General features: G+C 37.6%; 2 long non-coding RNA genes across 2 annotated transcripts in view; both read right to left on the bottom strand.

The window, feature by feature from the left end:
• Positions 1 to 9,511: 9,511 nt before the first annotated feature.
• On the bottom strand, positions 9,512 to 14,213 carry LOC116094812. Its single transcript, XR_004120328.1, has 3 exons — positions 14,023 to 14,213; positions 13,346 to 13,538; positions 9,512 to 9,660 (listed from the first exon to the last, which is right to left on the bottom strand). It is a non-coding gene; the product is annotated as an uncharacterized LOC116094812 (long non-coding RNA).
• Positions 14,214 to 15,807: 1,594 nt separating this feature from the next.
• The window catches only part of LOC116094811, a 60,741-nt gene continuing 59,689 nt past the window's right edge, over positions 15,808 to 16,859 (bottom strand). Inside the window, exon 4 of the long non-coding RNA XR_004120327.1 lies at positions 15,808 to 15,820. This is a non-coding gene — a long non-coding RNA (uncharacterized LOC116094811). The remainder of the gene's footprint in view (positions 15,821 to 16,859) is intronic.

The raw sequence follows: 16,859 nt of genomic DNA, 5'->3' as shown, positions 1-16,859 counted from the left end.
TACTGTGGCACTCTTTACAAAAGCTCTGTGTCATGTCTGGAAAGTTTAACTTCTCATTAATGAAAGATGCTAACCATCTATTATGTAAACAGTACAAAGGGGTATGACTCAGGCCTACTGCAATATCAATAATCTCCATTCAAAAAGAAAACTTGAAGTGGTGGGAGTGGTAGAAATGGCTTAGTGGGTAAAGTGCCTGCCACACACTCAGGAGGACTTGAGTTCCAATCCCCAGCAACATACAGGAGGCCCAGCACACTACTGTGTGCTCATAATGCCAGCCCTGGGGATGTGGAGATGAAAGGATTCCTGGGGCCTGCTGGCCAACCAGCCTAGCTAAATTGGCTGACACTGAGGCAATATAAAGATAATTGTCATTCGGGCTCTACTCCACCTGCAGTGGCATGACTGATCACAACCAACGACTCCTCAGTTGGGGGAAGGGTGGCAGGTAGTATTTGGGGCTAGAACAGACTCTTGAGAGCTTCAGTGAGATAGCTCATTTTAATGGGGGAAACAAAGGCTATTTAAACTTTTGGTTAGTGACTTTGGGGAGCTAATGTACAACATTGGCCAAGGCAATGTTGCCTCACTAACATCAGGAGGAATTCCAGGAGCTGCTAGACATGGCCTTAGAAGGGGAAAGGAAATTTAACTAGTCTGCTGAGCTAGGTGACCTCCATTGTCGGTGCAAAGGAAGGAGTACAGGGCCATGTGGGCTGGGTCCTGTAAACCAGCGATGACAGAAGAGGAGCAATTCTACTCCTGCCAATCTCAGGATGAGATTCTTGGTGTTTGGAAATACCTCCTTGACTCCATTCTTCCTCCAAGCCTGTTCTGCATGGCTCCCGAGCCATGATGATGATGGTAATGATAATGAAGATAGCTTTTGATAAAAATACCCAACAAAGACTTCTGCACACACACACACACACACACACACACACACACACACACACACTCACACACATAAACACACACACACACACACACACACCATTTCTATCACTTTCCCCCAAAATAACTCCAAATGAACTAAAGATCTAAATGTAAATCTTGAAACAGTGAAACTACTTTAAAAAGACATATACAGCACCTACATAATGTAAATATTTCTGAATTGCAATCTTTTAGATTTCTCCTCTGTCATGAGAACTTTGGTTTCATACAGATGTAGATAGTTCTAGAAGGATTCTTAGATAATTTAGCTACATTGGTAAGGATGGTGCCAATAGTCTGCTGAATGATTTGTGCCCAGCTTGTCTGGAGTAAGTGGAGATTCTCATAGGGAGAACACAGGACACATGGAATCCAGGTTCATACCATGGTGGCTGAGCTTTTGAGGATGAGTAAAGCAGATGCATACATGCTGATCATAGGGACGTGAAAAAAATGAAGAAACCTTTGCTTACAAGAGAGTGCAATATTGTCTAGGTTTTTACCTAATAAATGATTGGATTTTTCTCTCAAATGCAATAATTTCTGCTACTGAGTCTGGTTCCATTGTATTGGTAACACATGGCTGCAACCTCTATGGGTCAATACCTTATTAGGAAAAAAAAGGGCTATCAAAATACTTCCTGTGTTGGGTGTTTTGTTTGTTTGTATTAATAAACAGTTCATCCTGTTCTCAGGACAGACTCTCACACCAGAATGGGGATGGACACAGTTGCCTTCATTCTGCATGACTGTATTTCTCAGTATTCAACATCCTGTCAGGAGCTTCCTTGTTCAGAGTCTCGATCTCTTCTGGGGTTGCACAGGTTCCTGATCTCTCCACTGTTAATATTTTAATAACATCATATTTATACATGGTTTGGTTATTTTCATGTATGGGGACTCTACATCCAATCTTTGTGCAGCATATCACTGAAGAATTGGTCTAAATTTTTTATGTATTTACATATTTCAAGCTCATTTATCACTAGTAATTAACTATAAGTAATTGTAGACTCCTTCAAAGCCTCGGGTCTCCAAGTTTCAGATGATCCCAGCTTTGAGCCTGGCTTCTGTCTGTACCAAATGTCTTTCCAATGCTCATAAAACTGATTATCTTACCTTGGCTGGTGTGCCGTCTGGCTGAAGTAGAGCTGTGGGAAGTGTCCACAGCTTGTCATTTTTGTTACTATTGTTGGATCATTATCTATTACCTACATTTCATTTGTTTGTACTCTAAAGTCTTTGCAAGATTTCTTCCAACAACTTACCAGGAAGTAGACCCAGCTTCTATTATGTGATAATAGCACCACGATTGGGCTGCTCTTTAACGAACCATTTGTCCTAATCATTCTCAGTGAACCCCACTTTTGCTGATTGTGGGAAGCAATGGGTGAGGCAAGTCTGCCAGCAGGCTCTTCATATTACAACTATTTTTGTTATTGTTTTTGTTTTGGTAGCTTTTTGGAAATTCATCAGCAGTGATGCAGTATAAACAGCTGATGAGCAAGCTTTCAGAGTATGAACCCAGGATCATGAACAGAGAGATTCAGACAATGAGGCCCACATCATTTGGTTGGAGCAGGTGGGAGGTTCTGGAACATCAACTCGCTCAAAGAATTTAAAACATGAAACAGGAGGCTGGTGGGAAGAGGCAAGCTTTCCCTTTCATGGTAATGCTTATGAGGGACTTGGGCAAAGTACCTGCAGGGAACATTTTAGGCCAGTTCCAGGAGACAACTACACATTTGTCTTGAACATTTACAATAAGCTGTGGTGGTCAAAAAGACAGCTGAGCCATTCCATAACCCTTTTAAAGATAGATCATGGCAGAGAATGAGACTGTTTAAAGACAATGCCAGTCTGCTTTCTCACAGGCCTTAGGATATGTGCAGCATGTTTTACACTATCAAAAGTAATGACTGTGAATAAACAAAGTGAGAGTTAAATAGTATATTGGAGAAATCTCAAAGAAACAAATGTAACATTAGGCTGTCTGTACAGAGATGATGAGAATTAGGCAAGGTTGCTGAGAGAACCCGAGTGACTACCCGGACCTGTGGGTGGACAATAGGGATTATACTAGGGACAGGATTTGACAACAAAATGTACAGGCTAAGAACTTCCATATTATCTATTCCCCATGTTATGTTAAAGTCAAGAAGTCTAGCAGTGACTTAGATCACCAAACACTGACTAGGCCACTGATTAATATTCATGGTGAAGAACATAAGTTTGAAATCCACCAGACCTACTCTATTCAACATGCAGCCATGCATACCTTTTGAGCAACTTAATGAGGCTGAATCTAAACTGAGGTACATGTTTCTGAACAAGGCAGAGTAGTTTTCAAAATATATAAATAGCTTATGTTGGCTATTGACTGTACATCATTTTGTGTGTGTTGAAATGGAATAAATTATTCCAACTAATCTGACCTACATTACTTTTTCTATGCTAAATTCAGTATAGAGTAATTTCAAATCATATGTATGGCTCACTGTCTTAGTCAGGGCTTCTATTCCTGCACAGACATCATGACCATGAAGCAAGTTGGGGAAGAAAGGGTTTATTTGGCTTACTTCCACATTGCTGTTTATCACAAAGGAAGTCAGGACTGGAACTCAAGCAGGTCAGGAAGCAGGAGCTGATGCAGAGGCCACGGAGTGATGTTCCTTACTGGCTTGCTTCCCCTGGCTTGCTCAGCCTGCTCTCTTATGGAGCCCAAGACTTCCAGTCCAGGGATGGCACCACCCACAAGGGGCCCTACCCCTTTGATCACTAATTGAGAAAATGCCCCACAGCTGGATCTCATGGAGGCACATCCCCAACTGAAGCTCCCTTCTCTGTGATAAGTCCAGCCTGTGTCAAGTTGACACACATAACCAGCCAGTACACTCACATCTGTATGTCTACTAACTGTTAGATTACCTTCACATGGAGATTCAGTTATAACAGGGCAGATGATCCTTTGAGGTCAAGTGCCCTAATGTCCTTCTTTTCTGTTAGGCCAATAGCACTTCCTAAATGCACCAAATGTTTTGAGTTTGTAGCTTATATGATTCCCTTTCCTAGAATAATGCATGTATTTCTTTATACAGCTTCTGTTTCTCATGTGACAGACATTTCCTGGAAGACACAACATAAAAGTACACTCATCCCAGAGAAGGAGCACAGGGCAGACCAACAAAGAATACCATGAAAGTCTAACTTAATGGGCCAATGAGTTTTATTGGGGTTACTATTAGAATATGGTGAGAGGTTACTTACAGCAGCAGAAATGACTCAAAGACAGCTGTACCATTAAATCCCAATCCACCATGAGTGATAGTTCACAAGATCTGGGAATCTGGAGAAACTGTACTGCCTGCAGTCATCTCATCAGTTTGGCACTTCACCAAACAACTCAGTTTGATGGCGCCTTTTCCAGAGAGCTAAGCTAGTCTGTTCCTTTCAGGCAGTGGGGGAGGATGATGTCCAAGTCTGCAGCATGACTTCTCTCAGAGTAACTCTCAGCAGTCTCTGTGGTTTACTCTTGGAAGGGAGGGGTGTAGTGAATCTGATCAGTTTCAAGGACTTCCTGAAGCTATCCTGAGTTGTGCCTTCAGTTTTAAGGAGCTTTTTTGGGAGATGGAAAGTTTCAATCTCAGAGGAAACTGCTACACATTAGTTGGGAACATTTTTTTCAAAGTCATTCTTCTCTTCAGAACCAGTGCTATAAAATCAGATACTGCACTAGTGATGCAGCATATAACTAACAGTCAGGCAACTGAAGTAAATAAAGAGTAATTTAGTAAATAATAGAGACTATAAAATTCATAGAACTAGAGAGTGTCCACCATAAAACTTGTTGCAACCAAGTAGTCACCACATTTGCTGAGGGAAACCTATTGAAAAGCTGCATGGTGATACAAAATATGACAGTTTTTAAACTACTTAAAAAATTATCTATCTGTCTGTTTGTTATCTATCTATGCATGTGTGCCCACCAAACTGCAGAGGTCACATAACAACTTGCGGGAGTTGGTTCTTACCTCCATCCTGTCAGTTCTGGGGATCAAACCCAGGTTCTTAGGCATGATGGAAACAGCATTTACCAGCTGAGCCATTTCATCAGCCCAATGATGTATTTTTCTTGACAATGGAAAACTATGCTTGGGAATTGTCCACTAACTCTCCTGCTATTTACAATCCATTCTTCTCTTTCTTTTTACACTCAGGGAAGCTGACTAATATTGAGATTAACATACTCGTTGAAACAGAGGTAAATGAAAAAGAACCAAATTTGAGGGAGATGCTGAATTGTTTCTTTTAAACACCCACAGTCCCCCTGGCTTCAGGGAAGGTGTTCCCTAAGAAGAAGCACAGGACTTCTAAGACAGTATTGCTCTCATGGACACTACACAAAGTGACATAGGGTCATTATCACTCATTGTAAATATGCTAGGGAAAACCTAGCTTAAACTCCTAGGAGATCCACTAAGAGCCCTCTGTAGTTCTGAGTATCATCTTTCACTTTCAAATATTTCCCAATATCAGAGTTAGTCTGTCCTCGTAGTTAGACTTTCTACATCTTCATCTTACTGTATGTAGTCATTCCTCACACTAAATTGAAAAGCTGACAGTATGCTAGAAGTATTTATTTTTTTCTGGAACAGAGACAAAAATTCTTCCAAAGACTCAAGGATCAAATCAAGGAAATTTCTCACTGCCAGATCCAAGGGAATCTCTGGAATTCCAGCTCTGTAGAATGCCATCATTCCATGATCCAGTGACTAAATGGCCTTCTTCTCATTTTTGTTCTCAAGGAAAAGATTTTATTATGATTATTGTTTCCTGTCACTGAATCTGCATTTATTAGCTGCACATGCATATGCAGAAGTAGGTAAGAAATCAGATAAGGTATATCTTAGTGCTAAAATCAGCATTCCATGACACAGTGTAAGTGAATTAGTGAGGAATACTACTACTTTTATCCTCAGATGGCGATCTAAGGTCCCAGAGTCAATGGCAGAATCCGGCCACCTGGGGATGAAGAGTCAGCTGAGATTCAAAAACACCACTCACTATAAAGTGAAACCTTTGCTTTCACTTGACACTCATTAGTCAAGTCTCAGAAATCAGCTGTGATTACTTAAGAGATCAGCATCGCAGAAGTGTAATCCTCTGGAGAGTGTTTCTTCAGGGTAAACACACAGAAGCTATGATGCAGAAGTGGCCAAACCTGCATCTCAAGCTGGCAGAATAATTTGGTAATGTGTCATAGTCTCCCACATGTTACGGTTTTTGATAGTAGGAAAGAGATAGAATTAAAGATGTCATAGAGAATTTCTGAGGTTTGGCATCACAGGTGGCCATCAGAGGCCATTGCTGAAGGTGCAGCCACATTTCAAAATTAAAGTGGTCATGGAGAGAAGCTGAGCTTGGCACCATTCAGCAGGTGTGGAGTCCCTAAAGACATCACAGGAGAGGTTACTGGTGAGGGTACAGCCTGGGAGCTTTGTAGACCTGAGGGCGCTAGAGGTGCCAGGACCATGGGATGACCAGCAAAGACAGTGTCAGGTGTGGAGATAAGTTGTATCCTGAGATTACAAGACAAGAAGACAAGCTGATTGTGTTGAATATGGCAGAGCCAGAGTGGTGGGCTTGGTTGAGTCACTTGGAGCCCAGATTATCAGTAAGATATCAGGCTGGAGCAATTTATACTGTTGAATTTTGGTTTTGTTTGACCTACTTATAACTACCTCTTGGTCCTTCACTCTTGTAATAAGCAAGGATGTAGCTTATTCTTTTTTCACTCTACAAAAATATCACAGCTAAGAGACTTTGGATGTTAAGAGAATGAAGTTTTAAAGTGTTTGCATTTTTTAAGAAAGACTCAGAATCTTAAAGCTGCATTTTGTTCTGTATTATAATATTATCATGATTTGGGGATAAACAAAAAGGGAGTATTGTGGCTTTGTAGCAATATAGTCAAGTTGACAAAAGGTCTATTATGCTGGCTTGCTTTTTTGTCACATTGGCACAGGCTACAGTGATATGGGAAGAGGGAATGCCCAATGAGAAAATGTGGACAATCTGACAGACTGGCTTGTGGCAAGTTTGTGGAGAGTTTTATTGATTGATTATTGGCACAGGAGGATCCAAGCCACTGTGGGAAGTGGTACCTCTAGACAGGTAGCCTGGAACCATATCAAAAAACAAGCTGAGAAATTTATTTGGGACAAGACAGCAAACTGTTTTCTCCATAGTTTTGCTTTAGTTCAGGCCTCCAGGTTCCTTCTTTTCTTGATATTCTTCTTTGGAATCCCTTAGTAATGGAAGGTGATGCACAGGGCAAGGAAGCCAAATCAACCCTTTCCTCTATCACTGGCTTTTTGTTGTGGTCTTTACTCCATCCAGCAATGGGAAGTAAACGATGGCAAACTCAATTCCTCAAACAGTGGATTCAAATATTAAATCAGTCAGATGTATGCTTATGAACCAAAGTTAGCACTACATTAGGCATGCCTGTGCTTTCTAAATTTCCAATTATTAAGATCTGATATCACTTTAAAATGCATTAATATAATGCAATTAAAACTCAAAATGGTTCTGTTTCTTTTTAAAAACAAAACAAACATGCATAAAGATGTAATATCATTACTTCATTTCTTTTACCATGACCTTTTTCCAACACAATTCCTCTAAGACGCACTCTTAAATAAATAACATCTTTGTTGTAAACAAGATCGTTTAATTATTAGGAAAAGTTTGCCAACTTAAAAAGATTAAGATTTCTCTTAATTGCATTAAATGATTTTAGTTCATGAAAATATGTTGAATCATTTACAGCAGTTTTCAATTTAAGCCATGTAATATTATTAAGTATCTGTATGTATAGAGCTTTTATTCTAATGATAGAAAACACAGGCATCATTTTACTCTCAATAAGTTTCTCATTTTATTTTATTCTTTGCTCAGAAGAAGCACACATTCTATGTTTAGAAGAAAACAGTTCAATAAAACTATGTTTATTTCTTTAAGTCTTTTTTGTCTTACCTCTTAAGTACTTGCATCAAATATTCTTCACAACAACAGAAGGGATTAATTTATGAAATGCTAAATGTTTTAAAGGCAGATTTGGCATTTTTGCTTTGAGTGTGTAAATTGTAAACAATTATGAGATTGAATGTTTTATATTGAGTATAGTTATCATTTTTTTCAGAATATAAAATTATCCAAAATAAGTGAATAAATAAATAAACATAAGTTCTGAGTTTATTTTATAGTTTTTTGAGACTCAATTAAAATTTCAGAACACACCCAACTCCAGATGGTCAGCCTGCTGCTGAGAGCTCTTGCATTGAGGCTCAGTGACTTTGTGTCTGCTCTATCCTGGGCTCAACTCATCTTCTTGGGAGTCATGTTGGGCAACAACAATCTTAACTGTGATTCTCTTCTGTCCCTCTTTTTGACTACAGAAATTACCTTGTGTATCTTTGACATATTTACTGTCTGAGTAAGATTTTAGTTAACACCCTATAGATAAAATATTTTTTAAAACTACTGCAATCCTATAGCATGTCAATTGATCCTTGAGATCTCATAATTATTTGGTATGTTTAATTTTATCACACTGTAAATTTTCTTACCAACGAGACATGTTGTATGTGTGTGTGTGTGCACCCACATACATGTTTCTATGCATATGTAAGAAGGAACTAATTCAAATTTTGTCTTTGCCAAAGAACCTACTTTACCATAAGAATTTTAAGTTTAAACAAAATTTTTGAAGGCCTCAGGAGAAGGCTAAATATGAGTTTAGGTTTCTGGCATATGTGAAAGAAATTGATGAGTAATTCTTGGAACCAATTTAGGATACAGTGTGAGAAGGGTATTGGTGAGATGGTGGCTTAGAAACTTTCTTTTCAGGGACAATAGAGTATAGAAGTGAGGCTAAGGAACAGCAGATTCCATTTCAGGAAAAGCCAGGACTTAGATTTATTTTCCTTTACTGGATCAGCATCTCACTCCTAGATTACTTTTCTAAGTGCACTTTTCTTACTAAACCCAGATATAATTAATAAATTACTTGTGGAATAATTTATGAAATGTTAATATTTTAAAGGTAGTTTTGGCATTCTTGCTTTGAGTATGTAAATTGTAAACAATTATGAGATTGGATTTTTTATATATTGAATATACTGATCATTTTCAGAATATATATACATATATATATTTTGTATGTATATATATATACACATATATATACATATATGTATATATATGTATATGTACATATATACATATATGTACATATACATATACATATATGTATATACATATATATGTGTGTATATATATATGTATATATATATATGCAAATACACACACACACACACACATGTATTCGATGGCTTGCTATTTAAAAATTATCCCATGTAAAGCACTAAATGCTAGACCTGCTGGGCCTGTTAAAAAGTAAATGTCTCAAGGGTGTTGGAGGTGAAGCCAAGGTGGGTTTTCTTCCATGTGGTGGTAGACCAGCAGGCTCTTGGTCTGGATGCTGAGTCCCAATTATTTTGAAGCAAAATGGTTGGAAAATGTGCCGTTTATTTCTGCCTGTTAAAAGGCTTGGATGTATGTCACCTGGGCCTGGTTTCAAGTCAGCGGGTTGAACACTTACTCATCGAACCACGTGTTCTACGTCATCCAGGTATATAAGGCCATTTGTCGATTTTTCTGAGAAATACAGAAACCAGTGAGTTGCATCTTTCTCTAGCCTGAAATTCTCTACTCTATGCATTCCACTCATTAAAATTAACAAAAAGCACTTTTTCACATATCTGAACATCTAGACCCCAACATTCTGGAATGTTCTCTGGATCATTAAGAACAGATGTTCCTAAATGTCATCATGAGAATACGAAAATGATTATAAAATGAAAAGTTTTGTTGCCAGCTGTTTGCATTCACACAGTAAGGCTGAGATCCCTTGGTGTGGAGGACAAGTTTTGCCTCTAATAACAAGAAGTTGGCACATGGTTAAAAATAGATTTTTTTTTTTTTTTTTGCTTCTTAGGTGCAGTGAAACACAGCTTCATTTAAGAATATTTTATCATAGTTCATATAATTTTGAGTAAGTCATAATCTTTGATTTGATTTTTATTTACAAGAATTAAAATTCTGTTTTGATTTATACCTGCAGGTATTTAACAAAGAGAACACAGTATATCATAACTGCTGGGGATGAAAGCTTAAGCTCTTTCCTCACTGTGGCTGTACAGTAATGAATGTAATTTGGCACAACATGTCTGAAAGGAATTCAGGGAAACTGCTCTCACAGTGTATGTTCAGTTCAGCATTACTGCAAGCAATAGAATTTTGATACATATGTAATCTGCTTGTGGTAGTGAGCAAAGCAATTCTTTGGGTTTCTTTTCTCCTGTGTAGGCTGCTGACTGGTTTTAATAATCCCATATGTAGGATTGCTTTATTTACTAACAGAGAGGGTGTAGATGTTTCAGATCATTATGAAATGTCAGGCAATTCTAGAAATGAATCAGTCTTCCTATAAGAAATTTTAGATGTGCTAGTGTGAAGTTCCATGTTCAATGTTGTGAGAAAAATAAGCAAGAGTTTACTCTTTTAGAAATAATTAGGGGCCTAAATTTAAATTATCAATAAAATGGAAAATTACTATTTTTTCATTATTTTAAATATAAGTATATATTAATTTTAGTTATTGTTTTAAATTAGATATAATATTTATTTTTCAGTTTAAATTTAACCAAGAAGATGGTTCATAAGAAAAATTTACAAAAGCATAGTTTTTGATGTCTAAAAATAATTTCTAGTGATATCATTAAAGAAGAAAGGACAGATAAAATGTTATGCTAAAGTATCTACTGAAAATGTCTCAAAAATAACTTCCAAATATTTGTTATGAGCAGTCTAATGTTTTATTGGAGATGGAATATAAAATATATGTGTGTAGGACAAAGGAAGTAATAAAAGTCACAGTGTGTGTCACTATCCAGAAAATAGGATTGCTCTCATCTTCTCTGTTGTTAAACAGAAGTAGTTCTTGTGTGCAAATGCAGATGGATTTGAAGTCAGCAAAAAAACGTTCCACATCAAAAAGTCAACATTCCCATGTTCTTTGACAACTGAAGCAAATTTATCCACTTTAGAATGGTTCAATAGTTGAAATGGTCAATACTAAATTTACCACAAGAAGTACTGAACTTCAGGCAGGTAGAAAATGAAGATTAGAATTAGATTTTAGCCTTCAATCTATACTTTAAACAGAGGAGAGGCATTATCACAGAATTTCATTATTAAAGATAATTTCCCAAGAACTATGAGATCAGAGCAAAGATTCAATAGCATAATTTGCTTTTGAAAAGATGGCTGCTAATATTTTAGTGGAATCTTTCTAGATAGCTCTTATACTAATACCCACAGCTATATAATCAGGCAGTGCATGGTCTGTCATTTTCACGTTAATACAAAAATATCAAACAAAACAAACAACAACCTCACAAACTTACAAGACAGTTTTCTTGCTCCATTTGGGAGGCTGAACATAAAGCCATAAACAACAACCATTGCTGAATTAAATGCAAGAAAAGCAGGTGAGAATTTAAGACCAACACACCCTGCTCCGGGTCCAGTCTCTCCATCCTACATGGTATGTGCATGCTGCATCAGCAGAAAAAGATATGACATATCCTTCCACAGACTAAAGGAGCTGGGGCGAAGAAAGGGAAATTTCTTCCATCATGATTCTATAAAGTCCTGAGGCACAGCACTTATTACTTGATCACATGATCTACACATGTATAACAACTCAGTGGCCATGAAATTCTGGCACAAAGGATAAAGAAGAAAAAAGTTGAATTCTAGCAACTGTATACTCCCTAGTGAGACTCCACTAACAAAAATGCTGTCACTGGAGTCATTACACACAATTCTTATTAGAGTGAGACAATAGAAAGAGCAAAAACGAGCTGTGACATTATATGTAGAAAGCAGCTAAGCATTTGCCTGCTTTCCACTTCAATGGGAATCTATAAGGACAGTGATGTTAATTTCAAATACTGTGGAGAGTCATCACATCTAGATAATTAAAAAGACTTTTTGATGTAGGTAACTATGTTAAAACCACTATGCATGATGGCTTAGAGAGCAAATATCTTACCAAGACAGGATCTGAAAAGTGGAAGAAATGTACTTAGAAGCTGGTTCACGTCCAAAAGATGGAGGTGCCAGTTCCCAGGGGTATTTGAACCACATTTACTAGCTCATGTGAGAGGAAGGAATGAGCTCAAGTCCATTCAGCCTTCTTTAGTCAGATTTCTGGACACATCTGTGAGTCAAAAGTCACTTAAGGAAAAGACCTGTGACCAGGTCTCCTCTCATTCTTTCTAATGCTATCACCACACCAGCATGAAATCATTAGAGTGTTTAGCCAGGCATTAGTAATTTGGAGAAAGCCAAAATATCAAATTCAATGGAGGTGAAAATGTGCAAGGAAGCAGAAGACATTTTTCATGATGCAGCTGAATATTTTCTCAAGAGGGAAATCGATTCGTTTTTCCTGTCCATTTCCCAGCACTACCTGCTTACAGCCTGGCTTGATTTGGCCCCAAACCCTATCGGGGGGAGGGGTTCTGAGTGGCTTTAGTTTGATACCGACTATAGTGTTGCTTCATCTTACATGCCTGGACTGTATTCCTGGCAAGGGCAACAGCATGTCAGCGTTCTACACTAATTTTCCTTAAGTCTCAATATCAGAACTGGGCAAGTCAGCATTTCCCAGTGAACTGAGGAAGTGTCTGTGTCAACTTATTCCAGTTTACTTGTTTAATTAAGTAACACATGCTCAAAGACAAATGTAAACATAGTCTGTATTGTTTGCGGAGCTTCATACATCTGTGAAATGCTTTTTTGAATGATATTTTGGAAACTGTGAGAAAGTTTTTTATTTTTATTAAAAATGTAACAGAACTATTAAGTCATACTGGATTCTAATATTTCCTTTAATTTTGTCATGTTAGAGTAATTCAATAATCGATATTTCATTTTTTCTGGGTTTTTGTGTATTTTGGTAAGCTGTATAACATGATGTTTAGTCAAGTTCTTTGTTATATGTTTTGAAAAATGTTTTCAATACAGAGACATTTAAAGAAAAATGTCTGTTTTTCTAAATATGGAAATATGATGAGATGTCAACTTTTTTCAATGGACAGCTGGAAGAAAGCTATGGCATTGGTGGATTTTGAGTAATTAAATTACTAACTTGATCATAAATGACTTAACTATTAATGTAGCTGAGGTAACTTCAATGAAAATATCAAAAAACATATTGTAAGACATTTTATGGATAGATCTTGAAATTTGAACCAACCTTAGCTTTTGTTACCTTCACTCAGGTGATGAAAGGAAGATATCAAAGACTTGTCCTTTTGGAGATCTGTCTTTTTGGAGACCTGTCCTTCAGGAGCTGACTATGTGGCTATCAGTGTGGGCACTGCTTGTTTAACATGTGTGAATCCTGACATTTGGTGATTGTGGTGCACCAACAGACGTGGTGGCCCCTGTCTGTAATTCCAGTGCTGTGGAGGAAGAAGCAGAAAGATGAGACGATGCGAATTATGTGAGCCTCGTGTTTTCAGTGTTTTCCTGAGTCTGCAGTGACTCTGTAGAGCATGCTGGTGCTCACTGAGCCTTGCTCTTGTGGAGCTGTGACCATGTTACCCTTCAAAGCCACTTGTGCTGCATTTGAGGTTGTCGAACTCTACCTCCGTGCACCTTGCAACCTCTGATTCCTAATGCTGCCCCAGCAGTACTGGGAGCTTAAGGAGCTCACAGGCACTTTCCAAAGCTGTACGGAAATATATCTTACAGCTGGCACGGTGCTGGGCTGGGCCACTTCTCAGACAATTTTTTCCCTGTTTTACTGATTGATAGCACAGTGCTGAACCAGACAGGCAGCCTAGTGCCAAAGCTGTACATGCATGCAGAAAAAGAGACCCTCTCTGACAGCATGAGTATTTTTTTTTCCTGCATAGTGAAGCTAACTGCAAAGGAAGAATGTACCATTTTCATACAAAAGTGAAAGTGCCGATGTCTTCAGACCCTATGATGAATTGAAGCTGCATCGGGTCTTGTAGTTCTTGGCATAGAGTTTGCCTGTCTATCTCAGTACTGCAACAGGGCTGAAAGTAAATACTCAAACAGTTCTTTGGACTCTTAGAGTTCAGAAAAATTTCAAAGTGGCATCTCAGTAGTATTACCTGAAAAAGCAAGGAGAGATAGAATATCAAAAACACTGGAGCATCTAACTTCCTACAGTCCCAATAAACATATTCCCATGTTCAATTTTGGTTTCATCAAGCCATCCTTTGCACTCCTAATGTCGAAATGTGGCTTCAGTTTCTAGTCTAAACATGAACATGATCTTTTCCACTCAAATAATATTAGCAAACAAAAGAGATTGTGATTGTAATGTTTGAAGTATAAATGTAGAGCTAGCCTCAGGCAGAATTTTAGTTTGAGAAAGATTTTTCTTGCCATCTACTCTTTATTCCAACTTATGCATTACATTACTTTGTGCCAAAACCTAAGACTTTGAAACACTTCCCTATGCAAAAGGTGGAGTGTCTGCTTTCACTTATGTGTTGCACAGTGAATGAGAAAGAAACATAATGTCAAAAACAGAGCCACAGCTTACATGGTAGAAGCACGGGGGCTTTAATTCATTTGGAAACTGAGATAAGACAAGAGTGAGCACTGAGAACATGAGGGCTTTTTCTCTTGTTTATATTTTTTATTTATTTGTTTTATTTTATCATGTTATGTGTATGGGTTTGGACTGTACATATGTCTGTATATCATGAGTTTTGATTGGCTCCAGAGGCCAGAAGAGCATTTCAGATCCCTAGAAATGGAGTTGCAGACTATTGTGAGCTATCTTGTGGGTGCTGGGAACTATACCCATGACTTCTGGAAAAGTAGCCAATACTACTAACCACTGAGCAATTGTGCTAGCTCCTTATAATCCAATTTTAATAAAAACATTAATGAAAAAATACTAAAATGCTATATATTGATGGGAAAGTAGAAAATGAGGGGATGTATTCCTGATAGTTTTTACCTGCTGAGATCATTTATTTAATATTGATGAGTCTGAAATCTCACAATCAATTTAAACGTTAATAATTGAGTCTTTAACACTGATTGTTGTCAGCATAACAAATTCGCTTTTTTCCTGGCAGAATGAATCTTGATAAATACTCAGTGATGACCAACTGACTATGTGCATAATTGCTGAGAGCAATATGGACTGTGAGCACCAACTGGCTGTCAGAAACTTGATCCTCTGGTAACATTTTAATTGAAATAAATACTAGTACAGTTGTCGAGACTCTAGATGATCAGTTGTGAAAGGTTATAAGCAAGAAGGATTACTGATGGTTTCAGGCACTTGCCAACATATCTCAGAGAAAGGAAAGCTGGAAGAGAGCATGTGAATGTCTAGACTTTTCCATGATCTGACTAGAGAACAAACTCCTGGGTGGTCAATGGGGGCTCTGTAGAAACTGATACAAAAATCTACATGCCTATTTTTCAATTACATCATCACCTATGAGTCTAATGGGAGCTAAACCCTGACCCAGTTGTCCCTACATCACAGCCATGTAAGCTGCTGACTTTGTATTTGTCTAGCTTTTAAACCTGTTTTTACTTCTTCTAAATATTCCCCCTGGGGTTTTTTACAGTGATAATTTTAGGAACAATATCAATTATACTCACTATGTTCTCTGGTTTTGTTTGTTTGGTTGGTTGGTTGGTTGGTTGGTTTTGGTTTTGTTTTGTTTTGAGCAAGACACATGCCCTTAAAGATAAGAGAAAGTAGAGGCTATTGAAACAGGAGTGAAAAAAACTTGACTATAAGTGACAGAAAGCTCAGTGAATACCCTGATGAATGGGACTAAAATTAATTTAGATTCTAAATTCTGCATTTTCTGGAGAATTCTCCAGAAAATTCCATTAGCCTGGATTACAAATGTCAGTATGCCTAGGATGAGAGATACATTGCCCCGTAGGTACTGGTAACTTCAGAATTCCTTATTTCTAAATTTCATGTCTTAACTTCAACACATTTGTATTAAGTGTAACTAACAAACATTACTTTATACACCAGAGTGTGAGTGGTTAACTCAACCAATTTCTGCCATCAAATTGTGGCTTGTATACAACCTATATTATCTTCCATGAAGAAGATATGAAGTGTTAGAAATATGTGTTCTATGTTGTAGAATAATCAGAGCAAACACTAAATAGCAGTTCATGAAAGTCTTTCACTAAGATTAGTCAGAACCTACAAGTGTTCCCCAAACCTAGACTAACTGGCAGGTATGTAATGCTTTGTTGGAGACCCATGAAAAGAACTTCAACTAATTGATCACTTTCTTAATAAATCCCAAGGGAACTTTAGAGGCATTAATGAATTCTAATTGATAATTGGAGTGCCATATAAAATCTTAAGCCTTGGAATTGATTTCAGGAATGGAAATTTCAATGAAAGAAAGAATGTGTGGTCAATCAAGTAGCTGTTTCTGCTGTTCATCCCCTCAGTTGGCAGTAGATACCAATGCTTCCTAAACATGCATAGGGAAGCTCCTTTCAACCAGCCTAGATCAACAGAAGAATGGCTAAAGAAAATACTGTACATTTACACAACAGAGTTAATAATAACATCATGTAACTTGCAAGCAAATAGATGATGCAAGAACAAAATCATGGTGAGTGAAGCAACAGATACACAAAAATAAGTATAGTATGCATTCACATCTGTGTGGATTATTTGCCATTAAATAAATGATAACAAGGCTGCAATTCATAGACCCAGAGAGGCTAGGTATAAGGATAGG

Source organism: Mastomys coucha, unplaced genomic scaffold (assembly GCF_008632895.1).
Source record: "Mastomys coucha isolate ucsf_1 unplaced genomic scaffold, UCSF_Mcou_1 pScaffold17, whole genome shotgun sequence".
NCBI lineage: Eukaryota > Metazoa > Chordata > Mammalia > Rodentia > Muridae > Mastomys > Mastomys coucha.
The sequence above is the reverse complement of the archived record's forward strand: the minus strand, read 5'-3'. Positions and strand labels throughout refer to the sequence as shown.